General features: G+C 40.6%; 1 protein-coding gene across 2 annotated transcripts in view; it reads right to left on the reverse strand.

The window, feature by feature from the left end:
* The window catches only part of HOMER2 (homer scaffold protein 2), a 191,379-nt gene that overhangs the window by 100,617 nt on the left and 77,378 nt on the right, over positions 1 to 13,384 (reverse strand). The window contains exon 1 of one of the 2 annotated variants that reach the window (XM_075855235.1): positions 6,033 to 6,067. The exons of the other annotated variant lie outside the window; for it this stretch is intronic. The gene's annotated coding sequence lies outside the window, so the exon portion shown is untranslated. Of the gene's footprint in view, positions 1 to 6,032; positions 6,068 to 13,384 lie in introns of those variants that run through there. 2 annotated transcript variants of the gene reach the window in all.

Genomic DNA, 13,384 nt, shown 5'->3' on the forward strand with positions numbered 1-13,384 from the left:
TGCTGCCTAGTCCAAGCCTAGCCTGCCCTGCTGCTGTCCGAGCTGCCACAGGTACCTATACGAACTATAGACATTGACCTGCGCCCCGTTGGCCATCTGCCTTACGACCAAGGCGGTACGGCCCAGTGGGTCCACAGACCCTTCGTGAGACTAGTTAATGCTACGATCATTGCTCGGAGATGTAATCAATTTCAAACACGTTTACAAATCTGTTACAATGAATGTATATGATAGAACCATTGTAAGCACTAATTATCTTATCCATACATGACCCATTTATAATCCAGGTATTGGATTTGGACATAATCTAGCAGTAAGAGAACATTCTTAAAAAAAGGTGTCTGGTTTAAAAAAAAAAAAAAAAAAAGGAATAAAATATTCTATTTGGAGTTCAAGACTATCATATCAGCTAGAGTAGAGAGCAGCTGAAAGAATGACTACCTCTGGAGGAACTAACATGTCCAAGCATTACATGGACAGCCCATTAATTTCAAAAAGTATGATGTAGTGTTTAATTTCTCCTGTGGTGGCGCTGTAGGGAAATTATATACTTGTTGCCATGTTCCCCCACAGATTACAGCTGATAAGCGGGGACCACAGCAGTAGGACACCCGGTGATCAATTTAAGGTCCTTTTACACTGGCCCATATTGGCCGGTACAACGTGCGCCGATCAACGCTCGATTGCTCCTTTCAAAAGGAGCTATGGGGATGAGCACTCGTTACTACGATCGCTCGTCCCCCATACATTTCTATTATGTCGGCAGCACATCTCCCTGTTTATACAGGGAGATGTGCTGCAGACCACGATAATATTTTCAGTATTTCAAACGATACGATCAGCTGATGAACGAGCGTCTGCTCGTTCATTTGCGGATCACTGCCCTGTTTACTCAGGGCAATTATCGGTAGCAAGCGTTCTGTGAACTCTCGTTTGCCCAATAATTGGCCGGCGTAAAAGGGCCCTTCCTGTCAGGGAACCGTCTAACAAACAAAATTGTCCGGAATGGAAAACCCTTTTAATGATCTTACCAAATTCCAGTGACTCAATAATAGATAACTAATGAAACCCTCACATTGGCTTTATCCACAGTGGTTAGGCAACTAAATTGTATTAACCCCTTCCCCTGCATGTATTCTGGGCCCTAATGACCAAGTTATTTTTTACGTTTTTCCATCGTCACGTTCCAAGAGCTATAACTTTTTTATTTTTGCGTCAAGTTGTATTTTTTAATAGCACCATTTTGGGGTACATATTATTTATTGATTAACTTTTATTAACTTTTTTTTGGGGGGGGGGGGTAGAAAAAAAAATCTGAAATTTCGCCACACTTTTTTGTTTCCTAAATCTACGCAGTTTACCGTGTGGTATAAATAACGCAAATTTATTCAGCGGGTTGTTACAATTGAAATGATACCAAATTTATATAGATTTTGTATGTTTTACTATTTACACAGTAAAAACACTAAACACTTTTAAAAAAATATGTGTCTCCATATTTGAAGAGCCATAACTTTTTTATTTTTTCACAGATGCAGTTGTGTGAGGGCTTTTTTTTTGCGGGACGACTTGTAGTTTTTATTGGTACCATTTTGAAGTAGATGCGACTTTTTGATCACTTTTTTTTAAAATCAGGATTCACAGAAAACATTTTTGCATTGTTTTTTTATTTAATTTTTTACGACGTTCACTGTGTGGGTTAAATAATGTAATAGCTTTATAGTCAGGTTCGGTACAGAGGCGACGATACCAAATATGTGTAACTTTTTTGCTTTATTTTGTTTTTTTTTAATAGTAAAGCATTTTGTAAGGGGAAAAAGTGGATTTTTCATTTTTATCATATTTTTTTTAATTAACTTTATTAAACTTTTTTTTTTTTTTTTACTAGTCCCACTAGGGGACTTTATTATCAAAGTGATCGGATGATCGCATATTACACTGCAATACTTCTGTATTGCAGTGTATAACTGCCTGGCCGTTTAAAACGGACAGGCATCTGCTAGGACATGCCTCTGGCATAGCCTAGCAGGCATTCACTACAGGCAGACCTGGTGGCCTTTATTAGGCCCCCGGCTGCCATCTGAGACACAGACACTCTGTGATCTTATCACCGGGTGTCGGTGGGATGAGAGGGCGCTCCTTCCCACTCTCCAAAACCACTCATATGCGGCACTCGCTATTGAGCACCGCATCTGAGGGGTTAAACGGGTGAGATCGATACTAATATGGGATGCCCCCAGCCCTGAGCTACATCTGGCAGCTGAGAGCAGGGAGATTTAACGGCTCCCTGCTCTGTTTATTTATTCTGATGCAGCGCCGTGAAAAGGCTATTGCATCAGAATAAAGCCCACTAATGACCGCCGTGACAAGGCGTATTGGCGGTCATTAAGGGGTTAAAAAGGTGGACCGCATTAAATATTCAGCGTACTGAATTTAAGTCATTGTTTTCACAATTCATAAAACTCCCAAATTTTGAATTACATTTTTGTTATCTTTCGAACAAAGGCTATTACTCTTGCGCATAAACTCACACATATAACGGCCCCACACTTGAAAAAGCAGGTTTGTGACACAATGTTTTATTAGTTACTGTGGTTTTAAATAAACTAGTGGATAGAATTTCTCCAATAGTTGTACTGTGTTTGGCTACACATATAACCCCTTCTTGGAAATTGGGGTAATAATGGACTGAATGCCAGTTCCTGGTTTTTAGACTTGCCCCTTTCCGGGTTTTTTTGCGTGGATGTCACACTAATGAGCGGTGTCTTTTAAGTAAACGTAGTGCATGATGGGTACAGGATGCTTTTTAAAAAAAAAAAACACGTGCGTAATTTCACTTTATGCTGTGACCAAGAACCTTTGTGTTTGAAACGCGTTAATATAAGGAACTATTATTTCTGGACTTTTGAAACATGTTTTAATTACACTCGAGATTTATTTTTTTACCATTAAGTGCTAGAGTTACATGCTTTATAGCTGTATTAAAAGGTGGTTTAATCTTCACACGTAATAAATAAAAAATCTGTTCAAGACAAAAATTCTGCTTTGTAACCTCTACCACAATTATAACATACAGTATAGCAGTAAGTTTTATCAATAAGTCTGTGCGTAGATGTAAGATCTACAGTAGCCATAGCAGAGCACTAACAGTGGTAGAACAGTATTTTCAAACAGGGTCCACATGGTAGTACAGGCTCAACACTGTCCATCATAATTCCATCAGGGTTTATATAGTAGCCCAATCAATGCCCATATACTTGTCACAGCCGCAGAAATAACCATATTATAGCCCCTTAACTAGATCTACATGCCAGCAGCCTATCCCATGACTATGATAAGCTGCTATTCCTGCCTCTATTTCTGGAAACAAAGAATAATAAAGTCTAAAAAGAGAAGGGGGAAGAAAGAAAAAAAAAAAAGGGAAAAAAAAAAAGATGCTGTCCCATCAAGAGCATTCTATTACCATCCCAGGATAAAAGAATTGGAAACAGTCAGTGACAGAATAGTTACAGGCACTTAGGCGGACAAATGCACACAACATTGCAAGGAAGGCCCAGTGTCTAGGGAATATTTAAGAGTCACCATGGTGCCCGGATTAGTCTAGCCTTGTCTTAACTTATGTACTCTCCAAAATTATATACAAATAACTGCAAGCAGCAAGGTGACCCAACTTTCAAGACCGGTCATGAATCTAATGTTTTCTATTAGCAATTAATAAATTGCAACGTGCAATTTATGGTTTATTATACCATAAAATATTGAAATAGTTGTAAACAAATATGATATTGCTGATGCAGAGACTTGTAGGACTGGGGGATGTAGAGAGTCAGACTAGAATTTCCCCAGCCGTATTCTTGTGCTCAGATCTCAGGACAGATTTCGTTCGTTTATTTGCAGCTCCAATCCTAGAGCGGAGAGCAAGGACGCAGCTGCAGAGTCTGAACTCCCTCTATGCTTTCCTCCCTCCTCTGCCACAGCTGGTCTTCGCATCAGAATTTTAGCATTAAGTATACCGCAAAGGGTGAGCTTGTTCCTTAGTTTCCAACCTCTTAACTTTATCAAAAACTAGAATTTGTTCACCAAGACAAGAGATATTAGACTTCTAAAAATGTGTTTGTATTTACATATCCACATCTATACAAACAGTATACACATCCACGGCATACACCGAAATGAGAAGTCTCAACAGAAACCTTCAGAACATTCATCTTGCCAACCACAATTAATTTTGTCATTTTAATCTTGTGTACCGCCTGCTTGACCTCTTTTACCATGAATTCAGGAGCTCATTTAGATAGGTTTATATTAGGACGATTAGTCTCTTGCCTAATCACTATAATCTCTACACGGACTCCACAGTCAATATACCTGCAAAGCCATCTAGGGTAGCACAGATCAATTCAATAACAAGTGACCTGTAAGCCACTACTACAAGTGCAGAAGCTTTCAATTGCAAAATATACATGTAGAAAGAGACACTGTAAAATTCCAATAGACTGGCATACGATGCTGGATTAGTGGATATTCCCAATGATTGAGCTCTGGTGAGGATGCGGCGTGTAGAAATGGGACTAACTCTGCTACAAGGAGGGAAAGAGCAAATGCAGTAAAAAACAAGCCACGCGCTTAAGAAATGCAATATACACCAAAAAGGCCCTTGGGAGGGTGCTGCTAGCAGGAGATGCAAACCGCACAGCCAGAATGTAGCATAGTTCATTGTCACGTAGCAACAAAAGTTAAACGTGAATATAGTCCCATTGGCTTTTACAACAACAACAAAACAAAAAATGGAGCACGTTTGAAATTTATTATTCTCGGCGTAAAGTAAAGCACCATTTAAAAGGAACGCTTAGAAAATACACACAAAAAAAAATCCCAGCAATACCTCCCTTAATCTTTTCCTTTCCTATCATTTTATATCATGTTGCTAAGAGGGACAGAATCCTTCAACTTAGAGACCTTGGTTTATCGCTCTGGCAGATTGCTACGCGAATAGGCCGAGACCAGTGGCGGATTAAGAAGACCATGGGCCCTGGGCTGTTACCCAAACTTGGGCCCCCCTTCTCCACCATCACCCTGCCGCAACTATTGCTAGCAGTACCTAAACACTAGTACACAAAGTAGGCACATTATGCACAAAGTACACACAGTACACAAAGTACGCACATTATGCACAAAGTAGGCACATTATGCACATTATGCACAAAGTAGGCACATTATGCACAAAGTAGGCACATTATGCACAAAGTAGGCACATTATGCACAAAGTACACAAAGTAGGCACATTATGCACAAAGTACGCACAGTTCACAAAGTACACAAAGTACACAAAGTAGGCACATTATGCACAAAGTACGCACAGTACACAAAGTAGGCACATTATGCACAAAGTACGCACAGTACACAAAGTACCACATTATGCACAAAGTACGCACATTATGCACAAAGTACCACATTATGCACAAAGTACGCACATTATGCACAAAGTACACAAAGTACGCACAAAGTACACAAAGTAGGCACATTATGCACAAAGTACGCACATTATGCACAAAGTACACAAAGTAGGCACATTATGCACAAAGTACGCACATTATGCACAAAGTACGCACAAAGTACGCACAGTACACACATTATGCACAAAGTACGCACAGTACACACATTATGCACAAAGTACGCACAGTACACACATTATGCACAAAGTACGCACAGTACAAAGTACGCACATTATGCACAAAGTACGCACAGTACACACATTATGCACAAAGTACACAAAGTAGGCACATTATACACAAAGTATGCATAGTACACAAAGTACACACGAGTATGCACATTATACACAAAGTACACCTTGTAAACACATGAATATGGACATTAAACATACATGAATGTACACATTAAACACACATGAATATACACATTAAACATACATGAATATGGGCATTAAACATACATGAATATGGACATTAAACATACATGAATATGGACATTAAACATACATGAATATGGACATTAAACATACATACACTTACCTTTTATGTCTTCACTGCAGCTCTTCTCCTGCTCACAGCACGACACAGAGCCCGCCGACAGTCTCCCCTCCCCCATGTCCCGACAGCTAGCAGCAGAGGAGAGATGTTTAGAGCAGGGAAGGGGGGCTGGAGGGGGAGCTTCTAAAGCAGCACAAACCACGGCTGCAAAGTAGAAGCGAAGCTCCCCTCGCCTGACAGGTGCGGTCCTGGCACCAGGGCTCCCTCCGGTGCTAGCGACGCCACTGGGCATGAGGGGGTTCGGGCGCCCTAATGATAATCCGCCACTGGCCGAGACGTCAGCACTGTTCAACGTTGCTATCATTCCCATTCGTTGTTCTCCCAATCAATGGCGGATCATCATATGGAGTTTTTAACCTCCGCCCGGCAAATTGCGGCAAAAACCGTGACGAAACAGCATTGTATATGTCCTGCAAAAGGACTTTTAGACATAAGGTCACATGACCTCATCTCTGAAGTTCTTACTACTGTTTAGAGACCTGCTGGTCACATGACCGCAGCTCCATGAGCAGCAGCAAGACTCCACAGAGAAGACTGAGGCGAGCTGCTATGTAAATATAAGGGGATGGATTTGTTTAAGGGGTCTGTATTTAGGGGGTCTGATGTGGGGGTCTGTATTTAGGGTGTCTGAGTTCTGTATCAGTTTAAGGGGTTTAGGGTCTGTATATTTAGGGGTCGGTGTTACTTTAAGGGATCTGGGGGTCTGTATTTAGGGGGGTCTGTATTAGTTTGATGTCTGGGATCTGTATTAGTTTATGGGGGCCTGTTCTAGGGTCTGTATTAGTTTAGAGGTCTTTATTTAGGGTTCTGGGGTCATTAGTGTAGGGGGGTCAGGTCTGGGGTCTATTAGTTTATGGGGTCTGCATTAGTTTAGGGGTCTTTATTTAACAAGTCTGTGCCTGGACAACCCCTTTAATGTATGGTTCTGGGCCTTGGTGTCTAAATTTGTGTGTTTCTATAGAGGCTGGAAATGGCTGCAGAAGTGATAGGCAAAGATCAGGAGAAGTCGCCATAATGGTCTGTGTCAGATAAGAAAACGACTCCCATCAGAGAAGACATCACCTGTGAGTCACTGGATCTATAGGGGGATCTGTCCCCTCTGACATGTCTGTTGTAGGAAATCCTTGTATTTTACATATCTTTGTGTACACAGGACTAATAGGCAAATGCGTGTTACCATTCCCATTGTCAAGAGGAAGTGCGATACGGTCAGCAATGGTTGGAGACACTCAGTATGTAGGGACACAGCCCTTTGACAAGGGGAATCGTAACACCCATTTGTCAATGCTCGCATAAAAAGGTGTTGTTCACTATAGGCACAGCAGAGCAGCGGTGGGGAAGGGGGGCCCAAGTTTGGGGAACAGCCCAGGGCCTATGGCCTACTTAATCAGCCACTGATCCCAGGAGTTGTTCCGTTGACCACACTCCACCGCTCTCAAAAGGTATCATGGTGCACAGCAAGACTCCAATGGAGGCTGGAATGGAGGTCTATCCGCTTTAGCGATTAGTCCCTTTTTTTGTCTGGAATGATAGTGAAGATTGGTCTGAAGACCATGTGGGCGATGCCATGAAGAGGTCTTCACAAGGAAACGTTACACCAGTCCTACTCCCAGGATTATGGTGTGGTATGGCATAATGTACAGCTCGGCATTACATTGATTTGGTCGTGGAACCAGTGGTACGGCCATTTCTCCACAGTATCCCAGAAGTCGACAACACCAGACAGCATGCTGCTCGTGCTACTGTGAGCAACCTGTGGGGCTTGAACGTGCTACCACGGCCCGCAGTGTCTCTGGACTTGTCTTCCATTGAGCACAACTGGGACGTCATTGGTCGGCAATTGCAAAGGGAGCTACTAGCAGCCAATCTTGATGATTTGCGTGCCCAAGCGCATTCAGCCTGGTATAACATTCCTCAGACAACCATTAATAATCTCATTGATACCATGCCCAGGTGTGTAAGTGCGTGTATTTCTGCGTGTGGCACTCATACTCAATAAATCAAGATGTTTCCATTTTTTTTTTATCATTTGCGTATTATTAACACGTCTATCGATCCAGTGATTTCCCCCATTCCAACACTTTTCCTTCTTGGTATTGCAATTTCAATGTTGAGGAGTGTATAACCAGAGGAAAGAAGGTTTCTACACAAACTCACTGTAAGAGCAGAGAGACTACGGAACGCTCTGCCAAGGAAAGTTATGGTAAATTCACTGAACGCCTTCAAAAGAGGCCTGGATGCCTTTCTTGTTCATAATAATATTACAAGTTATGTTGACTAGATTACTATAGATCGTGATCGTTGATCCAGGGATTTATTCTGTTTGCCATATTGGAGTCGGGAAGGAATTTTTCCCTAAGATGAGGTATAGTGGCTTTTGCCTCATGGGGGTTTTTACCTTCCTCTGTGTTAACATCGCAGCGTAATAGGCTGAACCAGATGGTCTTTTTTCGGCCTTGAAAACTATTAAATACATTAGAATGCAGAAGTTTGTTTTGTTTTTTTAATTTAATACTAGGGTGATTCATTCTGCTTTTTAACTGCATTTTAATCCACAATTCTGTTTTGGAATTCATTAAGTCTCAGGTCAATACAAAAGAAAATTACATTTGTAAATGGTAGGAAATAAAATACAGGGGGAGAAAACCCAGAAGCGTGTAGGCAGTCATAAGCCTTGAGGAATAAGTTGTCTAATGAACACATGCACAGTGAGGGGTATCTACAATAACACATTCAGCTAGAGCCAGAGGAAGAAGTGGGTGCCTCTTCTCACCAGGATCTGCTGAATAATAACATCAGGCTAATTATCCATAATAAAACAAGATATTGATTCACATATTCTTGGATTGTGCTCTAAGGAAACACATTTAATGGTTTCAGGACTTCATTTTGTTTGGCATTAACGCAAAATGAATCAAATCAGCTGTTTTTTTAAAAGTTTTTTAATTTGTTATATTATATAATGAAGACAAGATGCAAAACACTTGCAGTCGTTGACCAGTGTGGCCTCATTTTACATAAAATCACAAATAACAAAGAGATATAGGAAGTAACTGTTCTCCGTGTTCAGATCAGCAGCTATAAATGGCCACAATCTCCCCTCAGCAGGACATTAGAACTGCTAATACTCCGCAGCACATCACTGGGAATAATTAGATCAATCTGAGTGAAATATTTTAATTTCTGCCTGATCAAATCTATGTATAGAGTAGCTGTGAAACATTTTTCTTGTATGCAAAAAAAAATACAAATTTTTTATTCTCTATATATAGTGTCTCTGGGTATGACACTGCAGCTCACTGGTCAACCATACTCCAAAAAAACAAGTAATTCTGTCCCTATGAAATGATTAGTTGTGTGCATTCCGGATATATTTAAATTAGACTCACAGTGGAATACATTCTGAATATAGCAATACAGAAAATGTTGGTGCCACATGAAGACTTTGGTTGAAACCAGCTCCTTCTAAAAGTTGTAGCTCACCAGTGACGTTCCCTAAATTCTTCTCTATCCATCTTTTTTTTTTTTTTAAAAGGGGACCTGTCAGCTCTCTGTCTATTTGAGTAAATACTTGTATTCCCCGCGAAAATAATAATTCTGAAGCATCTTTTCTTAGAGCTCTGCATTGTGCCATTCCTTTGGTATTGCTATACTGCCGTACATTATAGTTACATAGTTACATAGTTAGTACGGCTGAAAAAAGACACATGTCCATCAAGTTCAACCAAGGGAAGGGAAAAGGGAAGGAAAAATTTCTACACATAGGAGCTAATATTTTTTTGTTCTAGGAAATTATCTAACCCTTTTTTAAAGCCATCTACTGTCCCTGCTGTGACCAGCTCCTGCGGTAGGCTATTCCATAGATTCACAGTTCTCACTGTAAAGAAGCCTTGTCGCCTCTGCAGCTTGAACCTTTTTTTCTCCAGACGGAGTGAGTGCCCCCTTGTTTTTTGAGGGGGTTTTACAAGGAACAGGATTTCACCATATTTTTTGTATGTGCCATTAATATATTTATATAAGTTAATCATGTCCCCCCTTAGTCTTCTTTTTTCAAGGCTAAATAGGTTTAATTCTTTCAATCTTTCCTCATAACTTAAATTCTCCATGCCCCTTATTAGCTTCGTTGCTCTTCTTTGTAAAATAATTAGTACCAAAAATAGAGAACAGAGGCTATGTCAAATATAAAATATAAGTTTTTATTTCATCAATTCTAAAAAGTTACATACAATATATGTTAAAAAAATTAATCTACACAGATGGAAAAAAGATCGCTAAACAGGAGAGAATACTACATTGATGTTCAATATCGATATACAACAGAATGCATGATGTGAAAAACACAATCTAAAAGTGCATAATGCAGAGTAAATATCAGACGTTATGCATCCCACTGAAAAGATATTCTACTGAGACTATCAATAGTCCCCAATAGAGATCAAGTATATACTAGAACACTATAGTGCAACGCTACTCCAAAAGTTCCCAATTCATAACATAAAGAGCTAAGTGCAAATAGTCTAGGATACAGAGCTACATACTAACCCATCATGCTGAATCTCAAGATTGGCGTCCTGCCCCAACGCACGTTTCGGCTTCCGCCTTAGCCTGGGGGCTATTGTGTTTTTCACATCATGCGTTCCGTTGTATATCGATATTGAACATCTATGTAATATTCTCTCCTGCTTGGTTGTATTGTCCAATAAGTGGTGACAAATGTCAGACTGTGTAGGGACACCCCCCAATTGACGGGGAATGGTAACACCCAGTTTTTAACTTATGAATACATCTCTAGGAATAACAGAGGAACGGCACAATGGCAAATTCTGAGAATAAAATGCTCCAAAATTGGTGTTTGAGGAATACAAAAAAAAATTTTTTTTTAAAATTATATGTCAGGAGAGCTGACAGCTCCTCTTTTAGTACAGGGTTCTTAATTTCAGACTAGTTAAAAATTCAGTATTGCAATACCTTCAAAGCTAGTTCACATCTGACCCCATTGTAAGTTGAGTGACGGATCAGTAACAGCGTTGTGCCTTCTGTTATAAACTGAAGCCACAATGCAGATGTGAACCCAGCCAAATGCTACCACGTGCTTTCTGCCTAAGCAGCAGGAAAACCTTCTTCTGATTTACTATTCTGTCACTTTAGCTAAAGACAGCCAACAGTACCCAGTAGAGTCTAATTGATCTGGAATCTGTGATGGAATGGATTCATTTTATCTGTACACACTCTTCCCTGCGGCAAAAGATGTCCCCTGTAGGTATGAGCTTCTCAGCATGGAAAACAATTGCTTTCACTCATATGAATTCAAAAAAGGAAAAGATATTGCTTAATGATCCAATAACACAAAATACACCAGGGCGACTATTAAAATTCAAGTTGAGGTGAAATGACCTTCCATAAAGCTTCATTAACGTATTAGGGAGAGAAAATTTAAGAGGGAAAAAAAGAACTGGTACACATATTTAGGCTAGTTCCACACACCGCATGTGTTTTTCGCAGTTTTGTTTTTTTTACCTTAAATGCGAAACCTAAATACCTTTGTACCTTTCGGATTCTCTACCGTCTTTTTAAGCACTGTTTTATTTCACCCCTGCAGCACTTATCCATCTATAAAGGAAACAGACCCTTCGGATAGATTAGGTTTACATGTTATACGATTTGCTTCGTTATCTAGATATGGAGATATTTAAGTTTAGACTTGGCGGCTATAGGCAAGTGACCAATTAAATTTTACGCTACATTTTATAACTTAAGATGCTCATACACATTAAACAAAATGCAGCGGGATCGGCTAACAATGTAATGTTTATGGGGTCTTCCCGACACTCCCCCGATGGTAGGTGTCAGGGAAAGAAGGACCAGGCATGTTAGATCTCATGTCCTGTCCTTTGTTCCAAGGGGAGATAAACCTGTAAGTGGGGCCCTAGTCTGCACGCGTCCCACCGGTCAGGTACGGTTTGCAACCAAAGTAGTCCACAATTTACGGCCCTCTTCTAACAGTATAATGAGGTCGCAGACAGGGATCATACAACAAATCGAACCTTTACTGGAAATTGACTTCACTTGAGGAGGCAAAATCCTTAACTGTTACCCAAGCATTCAACACAGTCTGTACGAATGGAAACTTTTTACAATGGTTGCTGGTGATTATGACTTCCCCCATATAAAACTCTTGTACACATAGTAGGTCTGTTCACTGCGGCTCTCGTCCCACCTGGTGTATGTGGCTCTCAGTAGGCCTCAGGGGCTTCCATCCTGCTTGTCAATTCAGCTTTGCAAGCCTTTCAAGCTGTAAATCCAGGTGACAGAGTTTGGCCATCACTCCACCCGTAACTTAGGAACAACACTCCCTTGTTAGGTTACAAGAAGGGAGGACAAGTCTCTCTTTTCCACGCAAAAACACCCAACCCTTGGCAACAAGATTTACACCCTTTTATGTCATTTGTTGAGCTCCACCCTCCTCTCAAGGTGCGTGGTTCCGATTGCGTGTCTTGGAGGTTGCCGCACTAGTGTATTAGGTTACCCACCCCAAGATGGTGTCTGGGAAGAACACTGCCTAGGGCCTAAAATACCTTCAATGTAGCAAAGTTGATAGTTCTCGGCCTCATGAGGTCTCACATGAGCTACGACATCCAAGCAGCACCATTTCTCTGTCACACGTCCCATGGTGTCCTAGATCGGCTATCTAATAAGATTTTACCTTACAATTACAGCTTTTCACCACTGGAGAAGTCAGTCACTTTTTGCAGAAAACACACATTTACATGTACCTAATTTTTGATGTTCACCCATCTAACAAACCAATGTCAGAGGAGTCTGGCCGCTGCTTATTCCCCTCACCTCATTGAAATAAACATGCACGCTTGGTTGAGCATGGTTGTTTATGGGAGAAATGACTGTCGGTCAACAGTTAATTGATGTATATGACCACCTTTAGTCCAGTTGTACTTTACCTTACTGAAATTTTGGTTTGTGTAATATCAGAGTTAACACTTCTTCGTCCACTGGATTAGCTGGATTCCCAATGTGATGAACAAAGATCCCCTATGTTATGTGAAAGCTGATGTGAACTGCTCAATTATTAAGAAATCACAAAAGAGATGCGAGTCATTGCTCAGATGTGTGAAGCTTGGAGAAAGAAGCCAAACATTAGGAAGCGTTATTTGACCTTGGGGAGGTGAATATGTGGGAGCACTGGAATAATGTGACAATGGGTTCCAGTAAGTCATATAAGCCTCCATTTCTACATGAATCATGAGAGTGATGCATTCATTGCTTAATGACTCATCATAGATACTGGTAAAACCCTTTCATAGTACCATTCTCTTTCC

This window comes from Rhinoderma darwinii, chromosome 3 (genome assembly GCF_050947455.1).
Source record: "Rhinoderma darwinii isolate aRhiDar2 chromosome 3, aRhiDar2.hap1, whole genome shotgun sequence".
Taxonomy (NCBI): Eukaryota; Metazoa; Chordata; class Amphibia; order Anura; family Rhinodermatidae; genus Rhinoderma; species Rhinoderma darwinii.